The sequence below is a fragment of the Passer domesticus genome, chromosome Z, assembly GCF_036417665.1.
Source record: "Passer domesticus isolate bPasDom1 chromosome Z, bPasDom1.hap1, whole genome shotgun sequence".
Classification (NCBI taxonomy): Eukaryota; Metazoa; Chordata; class Aves; order Passeriformes; family Passeridae; genus Passer; species Passer domesticus.
Window position 1 is genome coordinate 41898720 of NC_087512.1, and position 13469 is coordinate 41912188.

At 38.5% G+C, this 13469-nt stretch overlaps 1 long non-coding RNA gene across 1 annotated transcript in view; it reads left to right on the forward strand.

The window, feature by feature from the left end:
• LOC135289621 (uncharacterized) overlaps positions 1 to 13469 on the forward strand; it is a 58360-nt gene that overhangs the window by 27513 nt on the left and 17378 nt on the right. Inside the window, exon 2 of the long non-coding RNA XR_010352379.1 lies at positions 7341 to 7417. This is a non-coding gene — a long non-coding RNA (uncharacterized LOC135289621). The remainder of the gene's footprint in view (positions 1 to 7340; positions 7418 to 13469) is intronic.

Sequence of the window (13469 nt, forward strand, 5' to 3'; positions counted from 1 at the left end):
AATGATCTTAAGGGTCTTTTCCAGCATAAATAATTCTATTATTTAAGGTTTGTCTAATTTATCTGTGTTCTTATTCTCCCCCTTCCCCACATGAAGTAGAAAGGCACCTCAAGATAAATCCATTTCTGCAGGTTCATTGTTTACTTGCACTAAAAGCCACAGCAGTATCTTCCTTTAGGGCTTGTCCAAACAGGCTGGCAAAATGTTGCAGCATTACTGTACTAGCTCCAGCATGAAGGTCTATTCAGAGAATTTTCTTATTGCCTCAATAGATGACATTATGGTTTTTGTGCAATGGTATTTCTGGTTTCCAATTTTTTTCCTGCACCATGAGACATGTAATGTTTATACTGTGCACTGGAAGAAACAAAGGTCTTGAGAAGCAAAAAATAGGCAAACATGAAGTTACAGACTACATCAAAGTACACGCTCAAGAGTGATAAATTAATCCCATTTATTTTCTGACCTTCCAGCTAGGGTGGCATGGGAACATATTTACCTTCACCTCAGTTTCTGTAGGCAGTAATAGGCAGATATACAATGGTTTGAGGATCTATGTGTGGCAATGTTAACAATTTTCTTAAAATTTTTCCTTTATATCATTTCTCCAAAGATTCAAAATCAAAATGAAGCACTGAATAATCTATGAGCTGCTGTCAGCCCAAATAAATATTTATTTTGCTTTTCCTTTCTTTACAATATGTCAGCTTGCAGGAAACTAGCAGGATCACATGAGTTGAAATAGAATATCAGATTTTCAGTTCTGCTTTCCGGTCTCATGTTAGAAATGACCACAGTGTGTTTTATGACACAATTATGGGGAACATATTTGAGGGTTTCTGTTTTTTTCTCAGCAGACAAAAATCACTTTTCTTAACAGTCTTGTTGCAGAAGCAAAAAACTGTGTGGAAATACTGACTGACCAATTTTCTCATTCAAGCTCACATTTTCTCGTCACGTGTTGAAGATTCTGCTAAGGCCTTTTGTTGTAATTAATGTATGACACAGCCACGTATGTACTGTAACAAAGCTGTCAGGGGTGGGGGTGGATTGAGTTTATTAGGGTCTAGTTTGCAAATTGAACAATTCTAAACAATTCAGCATTTAATAACTGCAACATCATACTTAAGAAAGACACTCAGGCTTAACCATCTTACAAGCAAGCTGCTGCTGCCCCCCGGTGTCCATCAGACACAGGAGCCGGTCTGCAACCACAGGAGCTTTAACGACAGGCAGGGCTATCACAGGTAATCTGGTAGGGGGATAACTCGAGTATCTGGTTTTATCCTTATCTCCACATCACAAAAAACCAGCAGGACTTTCTCACTCGGTTAACTCTCCAGGATGAATAGTCATTAGTCAACCCGATCCCTCAATTCCTTTTAAAAGTCATCTGACTGGATTACCTCTTCCAGTCTTCCCAATAAAAAAGGGATAGCAACTATAACAGTGTCTTCAAATACAGCTGGGATACTGTATTGTAATGTAAAATCTCAATTGGTTTTTGCAATGACCGTTAAAGGATTACTTTGTTCCATTCTTTGGATTTTTCTGGACAAAGAACTTGCTTACACAGATGCTAAAATTCTGACCCATTTTTAGTTCCTTATAATGCATTATTCAGTTTATTTCTTTATATGTAAATTCTGAAAAATAAAATTCAGAATTTAAAAGTGCTAAACATCTGGGGAAGATATGTTGAGTTTTCATAGATGTAATTGAATCTCAGCTTTATAAAAAAGCTCTGAACACAATTAAGGCTTTACCAGCCTCTTTGTAGTGGATTATGCCCTAAAGAATAAATATGTTTCTGCATAGCACCCAAAAAGGAAAAGCAATTGTTTAGAGATCTTATAGGACTTACAGGAATGTTAAGATGCATCTTCACCCAACACTGATTCAGTAGGACACAGCTTAAAACATGATGGCTGAAATCTGCAAACTCGAAGTTCCTATCTCTTATTAGAAACAAAAAATAGGAACAAAAATACAAATATAAATAAAATATAATAAATAGTTTTACTTTTAAAATCCTAAAATTATCACAGAAATTAAATCCTCTCTGAGGTGGATAATAAGCTAGTCCATCTAGGACAGCTTTCTAAATGTTTAGACAGTTTGGAAAATACCACAGACAACTACCATTTTCTTACTAAAAATAAATGTTTAAATGTTTTCTAGGATTGCAAGTTTAATTTGTTATGCAGGTCATCATAGCCATAAAATAAGCAAATGAGGGTACAGGTCAATAAAAATCCTTTTCTTTGTCTCATGCAATAATCTATGACAAGAAACCCCTTGAGGTTGGAAAAGCAAACACCTTTAGTGCTCCAAAAAACATCTTGGTTGAGGATATTTTTTAATTGAATGTTTTCTAACATAAGTAAAAGGAAATTATATAAGGTGCACAATGGTGAAGTGTAGATACCTGTACTTCCTTGCATTTTTTCTTGCAGAATCAACGGACTTCAGTTATGAAGTTATTTTCAGAACCATCTATCATCCTCTGTTCTTTGCTTCTGTTTTAAGTTAAATGTTAATGTTAAATGTTAAATGTAAGAATTGTGAGAATCATAGGTACAAGAAATTTTAGAAAGATGCAGCACTGTTAATAGTACACTAAGATTTTTCTTAGCCATCTTCCTTTCACATTTCAGTTTAATTTGTTATCTAATGAACAGGCATGAATGTGTTTATACCATCGTGGTTAATACAAGAAACAAACATGATTGTTAAAACCAGGAAGAATTACACTTTAGTTATAAATTGTAGATAATAGCTTTAGCTGTCAGCAACAAAACAGTCCTTGCAACTCCCCACTTATACCATGACAGAATTTAAACACTTTGCACTTGCATTACTGAAGGAATTTGAATTCATAAGGAATGAAGAATTTAAGAACATTGGGACTAGAATTGTTCAGAACCATGATTCCAGCTATCTAATCAAAACACTAACCAGCTATCCTGTTTTCTGCTGTTTGTCAGAGTTTTAATTTTCATGCAAAAATATTTCTCACGCCTCCACCTTTACCATAAAAAGCTTTTCACCAAAAGTCACAAGGTCTGTTTTATGAAAGAACAGGTTGTCCTGCAAAGTGCATTCTGACCTTGCCTGCAGATTTACATTTCCATTATGAAGTACTACTCACTACAAATAAAACACAGCTGGTATGTCGGTTTAAATCCTCTCACCTTGATTGAACAGACTTTGAAGAAAGGAGCTGTGCAGGTGAACAACATCCCACTCTGAAAGTAGAGTGAACGTACACCAGAGCTTCTCCAGGGCTGTTCCTGATGTATCAGGACCAGTCAAGTGCAATAGCTGGATGCACACTTTTACTCACTGTACATGAGAGACTGGAGTTAGTGAACCTGCCGTGCTACAGACTGCAATATTGAGGGATGAGCATTGTCTTTTTGTTCTATGCTTATGTGTTATCCAGCATAACATGCTCTTGGTCTATAAAAAAATATCTCAAGTGATAACCCACAATACAAAGGAGAAGTAGTCATTATGACAGTACCATAATGGATTCTCCCAATTCCATTATGGAGACGAAAACACAGACTTCTGACTAATAGGTTTGTTACAAAAACAGATATAGAACAGACCTTCAGGTCATTTAATAAATTTTGTTAGAAAATTAGAACCTTAGGTTATTAAATAAAGGTCCTGCATGATGCTATGATGTTCTTACTTTAGACTTGAAAAGTTCTTTTGAAGTCTTACACATGTTGAATAAATGTTCAAATGGATGAGTAGTCTGCCTATTTTATAAAATGTGTTTTCTTCTGGGTTTTTCAATGTTATGTGGAAATTTATTTCATTCAAGATGATTCAAAGGAGTATGCCTTCATGCACGTACTTCATACAAAGGAGTATGCTTTCATGTTTAATTCAAGGAGGAATCACATGATCTCTTTTAATCCCAAGCAGAACATGAATCACAATACTTTCCACTCTCAAAACAATCATTTTGTATATCTGGAGATTTATTCTTCACAGATGCAGAAATGGTCAGAAGAATCAATACTTCAGTGATAATTGAACAAACTGGAAATATGAAAATAAAATTCAGAATCTCTTCACAAAAGAGAAAAAACTCCCACTGACAACAGTATATATATTTTCTGTTGTATTATTTTCAACTGCATATAAAGCTACTCTGATTTCCTCAAATGAAATAATGATGTTAATTTAATTAAATCTACAAATATTCTTGGATTCAGCACTTATTACATTCTTTTCTGGTCATGCTTTTACAACAGTACAACATATTTTGTTTGGGAGCTTTTTGGATGAAAGACATACTCTACTGATGTGTATGCATCTGGGTACTTTTCAGTTTCACAAATTATTCCCTTCATAAGGGAAAAATGAATGTCCTTAGATTTTTGTTAGGTTAAAGAAGTTTCTTGACAATTCCCAATTATGGAATCATTAAGGCTGAAAATACCTCCCAGATCATTGTTTGAGTTCAACCTTTGACCAAACACCTCATCAACTAAACCACCAGACTAAATGCCATGTTCAACAGCTGGGCCCAACCCCTCCTTGTCCTGTAAGTGCTGCCTGATGTCACTCAAGATAATCTACTACATAAATCTCCCCACCACTGAGGTCAGGCTGACAGGCCTGTATTCCCTGGATGCTCCTTCCAGCCCTTCCTGTGGAAGGGCATCACACTGACCAGCCTCCAGCTGTCTGGGACCTCCCTGGTTAACCAGGACTGAAGATGAATGACGGTCAGTGGCTTGGTGAGCTCTTCCTGCCTGCCCTCAGTTCTTGGAGAATCCCATCCCGTCCCACACTCACACTTGTGAGTGTCCAAGGGGCACAGCAGGTCATTGACTGCTTCCTCCTGGACTGCACGGGGTCTATTCTGCTCCCCATCCCTGTCTGCCAGCTGAGGGGGCTGGCTGCCCTGAGGATACCTGGGCTTTCTGTTAATAATGAGACAGAGATGGCATCAAGCAACCCAGCCTTTTCTTCATCCTTGGTGACAATTTTCCCCCTCTTCATTCAATAAATTATTGAGATTTTCCTTGGCTGTCCTTTTGTTGATAATATATTTATAAAGGCACTTTTAATTATATTTCACAACACTGGTCAGATTGACGTCTAGTTGAGCTTTTGCCTTACTAATATTCTCTCTATATGACCTATTGACATCCTTGCACTTTTCTTGAGTTGCCTCCCCCTTCCAAAGGTGGTAAACTCCTTTTTTTCTGAGTTCCAGCAAAAACTCCCTGTTCAGTCAGGCTGTGTTTTAGCAAATAGGGATGGCCTGTTCCTGCATCCTCAAGATTTTCTTCTTAATCATGTCCAGCCTTCCTGGACAACTTTGTTATTAAGGGCTGTTTTGCAAGTGACTGTCTGAACCAGTGTTCTGAACAGGACAATTATAGGTAAAAATTGATTCAGCCAATTAGATCAAAAATAAAAACAATCGAAAAGCAGCACCGACTCAGGGATCAGAGCGGGTGAACAATGACCCGGCCTCTGTGGCACTGAATCCCCCTCTTCACCACCAAGGCCTGGCAGAGTTCGATTTCTATACTCTTTTTCTTGCCCATGGCGGAGTCCCTTTGTCCCCTCCTGGAGTCCTTCATATTCATGCAGTGTCTCTTCACTGTCCTGTGCTGGACAAAGCCACTATCAGTCTCCAATTCCTGGAGTCCTTCATTCAGATGTATGTCCTTGATGGTCTTCTCTATCTGAGGTGGACAGCTACATGGGCCATCATCACTGGGAATTTTCATGTTCATGCCATCACAAGTGCCCATCTCCTGTGCAGGCTAGGCTTACTTCGTATGTTAATGATGCACCTCCTCCTTGGCTGTGAGCTGTCCTGTGTGGCAATCACCCTCTCCCCTCAGCTGGCATGATTTTAAAGCTTCATTTTATATTACATGAATAATCTTATAATTCCAGCACGAATTACCCCCTTATTCATAACAGGACCAAGTCTGCCCCAGTATACTCAAGGTAGATCCTTTATTCACCATCTTTCTTACTTCACCAAGAACAGAGAAACTCTGTCATTCCATGGTCAGTGTGCCCAAGATGGTCCCTGACCACCACATGTCCCACAGCCCTTCTCTGTTTGTGAACAGCAGGTCTGGCAGGGCATGCCCTGGTAGGCTCCCTTATAAACTGTGTCTGGAATTTACCTTCCACACACTGCAGGAACCTCCTAGACTGTCTCCTCTCCACTGCTGAGTTTCCAGCAGACATTTGGCAAGTTAAAGTCTCCCACAAGAGCAAGGGCCAGTGATCATGAAACATCCACTGACAGAGTATTTCACTTCATCCTGGCTGGGTGGTCTGTGACAGACTCCCAGCAGGATCTCCGCCATGCTGGCCATCCCTCTGACTGTCACCCACAGGCACCCAGCCTTATCCCCACTGTCCCTGAGCTCTGTGCAGCCAAAACCCTCCCCAGTGTACAGAGCCACCCACAGCCCCTCCTTCCTCACCTGTCCCTTCTGAGGAGCTTGTAGCCCTCCACTGCAGCACTCCAGTCATCCCACCACATTCCCATGGTGATAACCACATTACAGCTTCCTGCTGCCACTGGCTTCCATTGTTTGTTACCCATGCTGGGTGCATTGGTGCAGATGCACTTCAGCTGGGCTGTCCGTGCCACCCCGACACAGGCAAGTCACCCCAGGCTGAACTCTAGTGAGCCTGGTCTTGTCTCTTTCCCCTTTCAAACCTGGCTTAAGGCCCTCTCAATCAGCCCTGCTAACTCAGCAACACCGGAGATGCAGAAGAGTTTTGCAAGCAACACTGATCCTACAGTGTGCTATGTTCCTATGAAATAGTTGTTCTTTGAGGATTATTACTGAAAATTTTTTTGGCCCACTTTTCCTTCTTTTGCCCTGGCTTCCATTTCATCTGGAAATTAGTAATTTTTTGCAGATATTTACATTTTTACAGTGAAACAAGCTTGCTCTGACAAAAAAAAAAAAAAAGTCTATTGAAAAAAAAAAAAATTTCATTATTCGGTGTCTGTCAAACACACCCAAAAGGTGTCAAAGGGTCACAGTGGAATCTCAATCTGTTCCTTACATTTCAGACAGCCTGTCTTAATATTTCTCAGAAGGCAGGAGTCTAAGAAAGAAGTAGAGAGAGATCATTCTCTATTTCTCTATTTTTCATCAATCCCTAGACTGGAGACAGTACTGTTTCTTATTTATGGTTATCTTTCTCTTGATAGCTGCATTTCAAAGAATTGAGATTTGTTGGGGAGGAGGCAGAATTTTAAACAGAGTTTTCAGACAGGAAAGGAAGTAATGGAAATTACATACTTATTCTAAGCCATTTTCCCTCAGGTGATGAGGCAGCACTGCAAAGTCAAAGGAGAAACACCCATTGCAAGGACACATCATTACATTCACACTGCGACAAGGTAACGACTGAGTTCATCTCTCTGTTCAAAATTATTTTCCTTATGGTGTGTAAAATAATATATTAGCAGTCCATTTACAGAGTTCTAACCTAGAGAGCATCAATGAAGGTGTTTATACAGCCTGCTATTGTGTGGCTTGCTGAACAGCAGTGCATTCGAGCAGCCTCAGTGGGGAAGGAAAAGACACCATGTCCTGCATTCTGATCCTGACTCTAACATCCCTGAGCTATACTGCAGCCTTAGGTACAGCTCCTGGACCTAGATTTCCAAAAGGGCTCTCCAAACTTTGTCATTCATAGAACTTCAAGAGAATGATGACTAAGTAGCATTACATTTTAGTGGCTCTTTGACTTTTAAAAATGATCAGTCAAGTCAGCCATTGTCCACATAAATAAATAACCAGCAGTTGGAAGTCTTATCAATGTCTTTAAGCAGAATTCTCTGTATTTTAATTAGAATTCTCTGTATTTTTAAGCTCTGAGTCTTTAAGCAGAATTCACTGTTGGTCCCTTCTTTTGATCTCTGTTGCAGATGGAACCAGATGGTATCATTCTCACCTTTAACTTCTCTGTTGAATGTAAAAAGATGCTATCAGGTGTATTAAGCAGATGTTGCTCAATGTTTATGGAAAGCTTTTGTCTTTTACGACTTGTTTTTATTTTGTCTTAGAAGATGTGGTGCTGTGTTACAGATCACATCTTCTTTGGCACTCAGCCTTGAGCTCTGTGCATACTGAACTGAATGCTGGTCCAAACTGAGTAGAGGGCACCTCCCCAAACCAGAGACCACCAGAGACTCCCTAAGAGCAGGCACAGTGACTCATGTTTTATAAAGTGGTCCAAGTTAAACAATCACACAATATGTAGGTGTAACTATGTGCTAGATAGATGGGTTTATGTAGATTTCAATGCATAAATTCTCTTACTTCTTACTCCTTGACATGCAAGCTCTGTGGAAAATGTCCACCTTGTACTCTGCACAGAACAAAAAATATTTCCTTTCTAAGACTCTTTGTTTGTATTTAGGGAGTTCTTAAAATCAGCAACATAATAGGAAATCCAGAAGACATAACAGAATTTAAGACTGTTTTCATCCATATAGTGGGACGTGTCTACCACTAAGGTGAGGGCCCCAAGCAACACAACATGGGTATTTCTTGTATTTCACTACTTTTCAGGGCTGTATATGTGAGAGATTAATTTCCAAGAGTGCAGTGTTGCAAGCACTAAGTTCACAGCAGAAGAAGAGAAGCCATGATTTGCTTATTTGTTTGCTTTGTGATTTCTTCTTTTGCTGCACCTCCAATCACCCTGCAGAAGTGTTTCTGAGAGTGCTGACTGGCAGGTGTGTTCCTCTGAAAATACAGACATGCCGCTGTCATCAGGTAATCCATGTGCCAAAATGGGTTACTATTGTTAGCTACAGTTCCAAATGCTTCTCTCTTCCCAAGAGCTACAGGTTTCTTCTTCTTTCACTAGAACATGAGAAATATGGGAAACATCTAGGATGTCTAAGGATGTACTGAAATTTACTTGGAATATTCGATTGGTGTATTAGATTGTACCCAAGGAGTTCCCTAGTAAATGAGATCTGCTTAAAGAGTTCATAGTAGATTTCATCATTTACCTTACGTGCATAATAAGACGTAGTAACTGATGAGTTCCTTCATTATTTTTACCCACTTTTTTCTCTTTTTTCTTGCATAAGAGAAAGGTAATTTTTTATGATGCTACAAGAACTGGTTTCTGTAAAACCTTGTGTAAGATGCTGATCTGTGTATGGGAACATGCCTATTTTATATCCTGCCTGTTTGGAGGACTATATAGGTCTGAAGATTCAATTAAGTACCAGGGAATTATATAAGAAATCTGAATCTAGATAGATAAAATTACAATGATGGATTAGGCAGAAAGCATGTTTTTTAATTACTGGAGGGAATGACAAACCCCTCAGAAGTATCCTAGATAAACATCCACTCAGGCAACAAAACAAGGTTGTACTCCTCTCTGCATCTTCTTGGAACTATATCAAAGAACATCCAAACGCTAGCAATTTGTGATCCTTCATTTAGGAATTAGTTTCTAAGAGGTAACAATAACCAAGGTTTTGATTTAGTGGCATTATGACCACTTTTGAAATTCTGCTGTCAGGTTCCAAATATTCAATCTTTTACATGTGCAGACAGAAATGGAGCACTTGGGTCTGCAATGTATAGGCTGTGTTTGATCTCCTCTCTAGATCCCAGAAATGTCTATTTTTAATGTCTATCCAGTGGAAGATATTTTTAATAACGGTATTCAAGAGTACCTTATCTTTTCCATTCATCTCTGGTGCTGTTTTTAGATTACAAAAATATTTTACCAGGGCACTTCTACAGATTTTTCCAGTACTTAATCTTAAGAGGTCTTTTTCTGTACTGTTTTAATTGCTCTGTTTGCTTGATGCCTTGTACTGCCCAGAGAATGCAAAATCTGCTGTAGGTGCTTTCTTTTCCCACCTGATCACTTTTCCTTAGCTATTTGGCTATCACTTTCCTTGGAACTGACATCCATTTTGGTTCTGAGTTGTCGCTCTAGTGTTTCACTGCTCTGAACATACCAAGTACTAAAGGTGTTCCTTCACATATAAAACTACTTTTAACCTTCATATTGAGTACAAGAATACTGAATGACCAAAGGGAACATGAAGTAGAAAGACTGGACACATCTTCCACAACTCCATTTACACTTCCTGGACAGGATATATGTTCTATCAGTTTTAAGAACTCCTCTCTCTGTTCTACAGTTGTAGCATAAGCAGGTCTTGAATAATTTTTATGTGGGTTTCATCCGAAGACTTTGAAGTGATATCATATCAGCCGGGTACAATGAATACAGAGGTTATCAACAAACTCTAACTCACTTTTTTTTGTAATTAGGTATTCAATATATGCTGATTTTATTAGGTACTCTTGACATATGCTCTCACTTTGAGTCAATTTCCTAGCTTTTAATGTTTGGCAGAGCAACAGGAAAAAGCACAATAGTGTAACGGATGACAGTTATGCATCCTTCTGATGGACAGCTAGTGAATTCCTAAATTAAAGTTAAACTAGTTAGTCAAGATCTTTGTTTTCTCCCTGCTCTTGTCTAAAACTAATTTCTTTCCTCTTTCCTTTAGCATTTCTTTCCTGTTCAAAATTAATTCATTCATTTCCTACCACTTACACTCTGTAGCTAAGTGGGAAAAGACCAACTCAGCCTCTGACTTCAAGCCAGAAATTGATGTCCTTATGTAGAAAGTAAAGAACTTCAGAGCTTGTCTTGAGAGAATGTTCTTGAATCCCATTATAAAAAACCACAACAACCATAAAGAGGAAAAAATATTTAAAAGTATCAGGAGACAGAACAAAAGGCATTTCTACAGCTTTCCATGTGAAAGTGCAGAATATTCATAGACTGAGCTGAGTGCTTGAACAAGTCAACATTATTTACTGATGTAAATTACATGCATGAGGATAATAAAGTTGTCCTTCATTCTTGATTAGAAAATATTGATATAAGTGTCTTCTAATGCTTTCTCGTTTAGTATCTTCCAGAGAAAAAGACAGAAACAACTGCAGGTTTCAGTTCCTTGGTAGAAAACTTACCAATGTTCCAGCTAACTGTAATAGCAAAAGAACAGCAAATAAACCTTTGTCCATTTTTTTCTCTCTACAAATCCATTTAAATGCTTGTCTTGCCACAAGACCTGCTGTAGAGGACAACTGAAGCCTTGAGTTCTGCCTCCATATAATGTGGGAAATAGTAAAGGTAAAAGGATTTCCAGAAAGCTGTAAAAGCAGGCATTAGAAAGACCAGAAAGCTTAAAACTAGCTGCAGCTGCAAAGTCTGAAAGTAGAAAATGTTACAATAGTACAGCTAGCAAGGACATGAAACAATAGCTTGAGTTTTAGGCTTGGCTTAGATAGACCTTAAGACTGCAGAAAAATATCCTTAGCAAGATAGTAAAAGGTTTTAAGCTTAATAATGAAGTATTGTGTATTGTTAATGGAGAGCATACAAGCAAGCATTGTGTGAAGCAGGTGTATATGTACTTTCAGTAACTGGCTAGAAAAATTGTCTGTAAGCTTTAGCAATACTCTATTGGCTAAAGAGCTTTTAAAATGCTCTGTAACAAAGAAATCTTTGGCTGTTGCTGGCAGGATGTGAGCTGTTGCCGTCTTTCTATTGTCTCAATCATGTAATGAGGCTGATGCTGCAATAAAGCTCAAGCAGTCCCGTCCTGTTCATGAAAAAACACCAACACAATTTTTGACACTTGATTTAAAAGAGCTGAAAAGAACACCACTGAATCTCTCAGTAAAATCTGGCAAGTCCTCCAAACAAAGGTTGTGAAGGAAACCAAGAAAGTGTGGCTTTGCCTTGACATACTCAACCTTAATTCAAGGGAACCTTAAGAATATCCCACTTTCTGTGTAGAACACTAAAACTGGCAGTACAAAAATATCTAAGTCTAGTAAAGAAACAGCCATTCATATTTGCACCCAGTCTTCCAGTGAGCGCCTGAAGAAGTCGTAAAATGAGGAGAAACAGAGGATTAATTTGCAACTGCTAAGTATGAGAACTACTACATCAAATGTGTAAGGGTTTCAAACATTCTCTCTTTGCAACATTCCATTCAAAGTTGCAACATTAGTTTCAGGCCTAACAGGAGTAGGTCATCGCCACTAATGGTATAAACCACCTCGGATGTAAACTAGTGGGAGCACTGACCCTGTGTTACAGCAGTAACACCACGGAAACTCTGGCCTAAGGTTCTAAGTCAGCCAGGGACAAACGAAGAGCCCTCTACCTGCTGCAGCCCAGTCAGCAGTACACAGAAATGTTGGAAAGTTGGAATGCTTTGTCTTCTGGCTGTTGGCTCCTCTTGCTTTAAACAGCCATGTCTTTTCAGTGCTCCAGGCAGCCAAAAGCTTACTGACAACCCTCCTTCAATTTGGTAGGCTTTGTACATGTGTTTTGGCCCTATTGTAAGTGTGTAAGTCTTAAGAACACTGCTAAGTTTAAGTCCAGTGTTTACATTTGAGAGTGTTCTGCTGAGTTCTGGCCTGCAAGAGCCATGGCATGTGGTCTTATAGACTACAGTCGTTATTTCTGGGGAGAAGATTCTTCCTGCATACAGAAAATTCATTGTAGTAAGCCAAGACTGATTTCACCATTTAAAATAGCAGCACAGCAATTTAACAAGACACAATTCTTTTCAAATAGCCAAGCAGTTGCAGTAAAAGTAAAATAGCAAAAGTTAGTCTTTCTTGTAGTATTGTGCTGAGAAAAAACCTGTTTATTTCCAAATACAGGAAAGATCAAAAAAGTGCTATTAAAATGCCTCTGTAGTATTAACCTTTTAAAATCACTATATTTTTTTTTTTTTTTAAGATTAAGCTTTGGCCACTGGAATCTCTTTGTTTTCAGATCTTCTTCTTCTTCTTCTTCTTCTTCTTCTTCTTCTTCTTCTTCTTCTTCTTCTTCTTCTTCTTCTTCTTCTTCTTCTTCTTTTTCTATTGCTAAGCTCCAAGTCTGTACAAGTAAACTTCAATTAAAAGTACAGCATTAATAAATCAGTTTCTGTTCACTCCTCAAGACATTGATTGTCCCTAATCTACGCATCACAGCATGTATTTAATGCAAATGTCACCAGCCTTTAAAAACCACTTTCTCTAAATTGAAATAATGCCCAGATTGCATACAATACTAGTACTTATGTCTATAAACACACAGAAACACACACATATAATTAGTTGCTTTGGCTCACTTGCAATGGGGGAATGATTCTAACTCATTATAAAGACCACTACAATATCTTAGAGGTTAAGCTCTGTGTCTCATCCATAGAAGGTTGGATGGATCATAAAAGTACATCTCCCTTTTTGTCAATTACAGACCTTAATCACCATCACCTCAGGAATACAGTATATACAGTGTATACAATACTTCTAGCCTGAAACTGCATTTTAAGGAGTGAGCCATGTTCTCAGCTGCAATGGAATGTCATCACATTATGCCACTCCTTA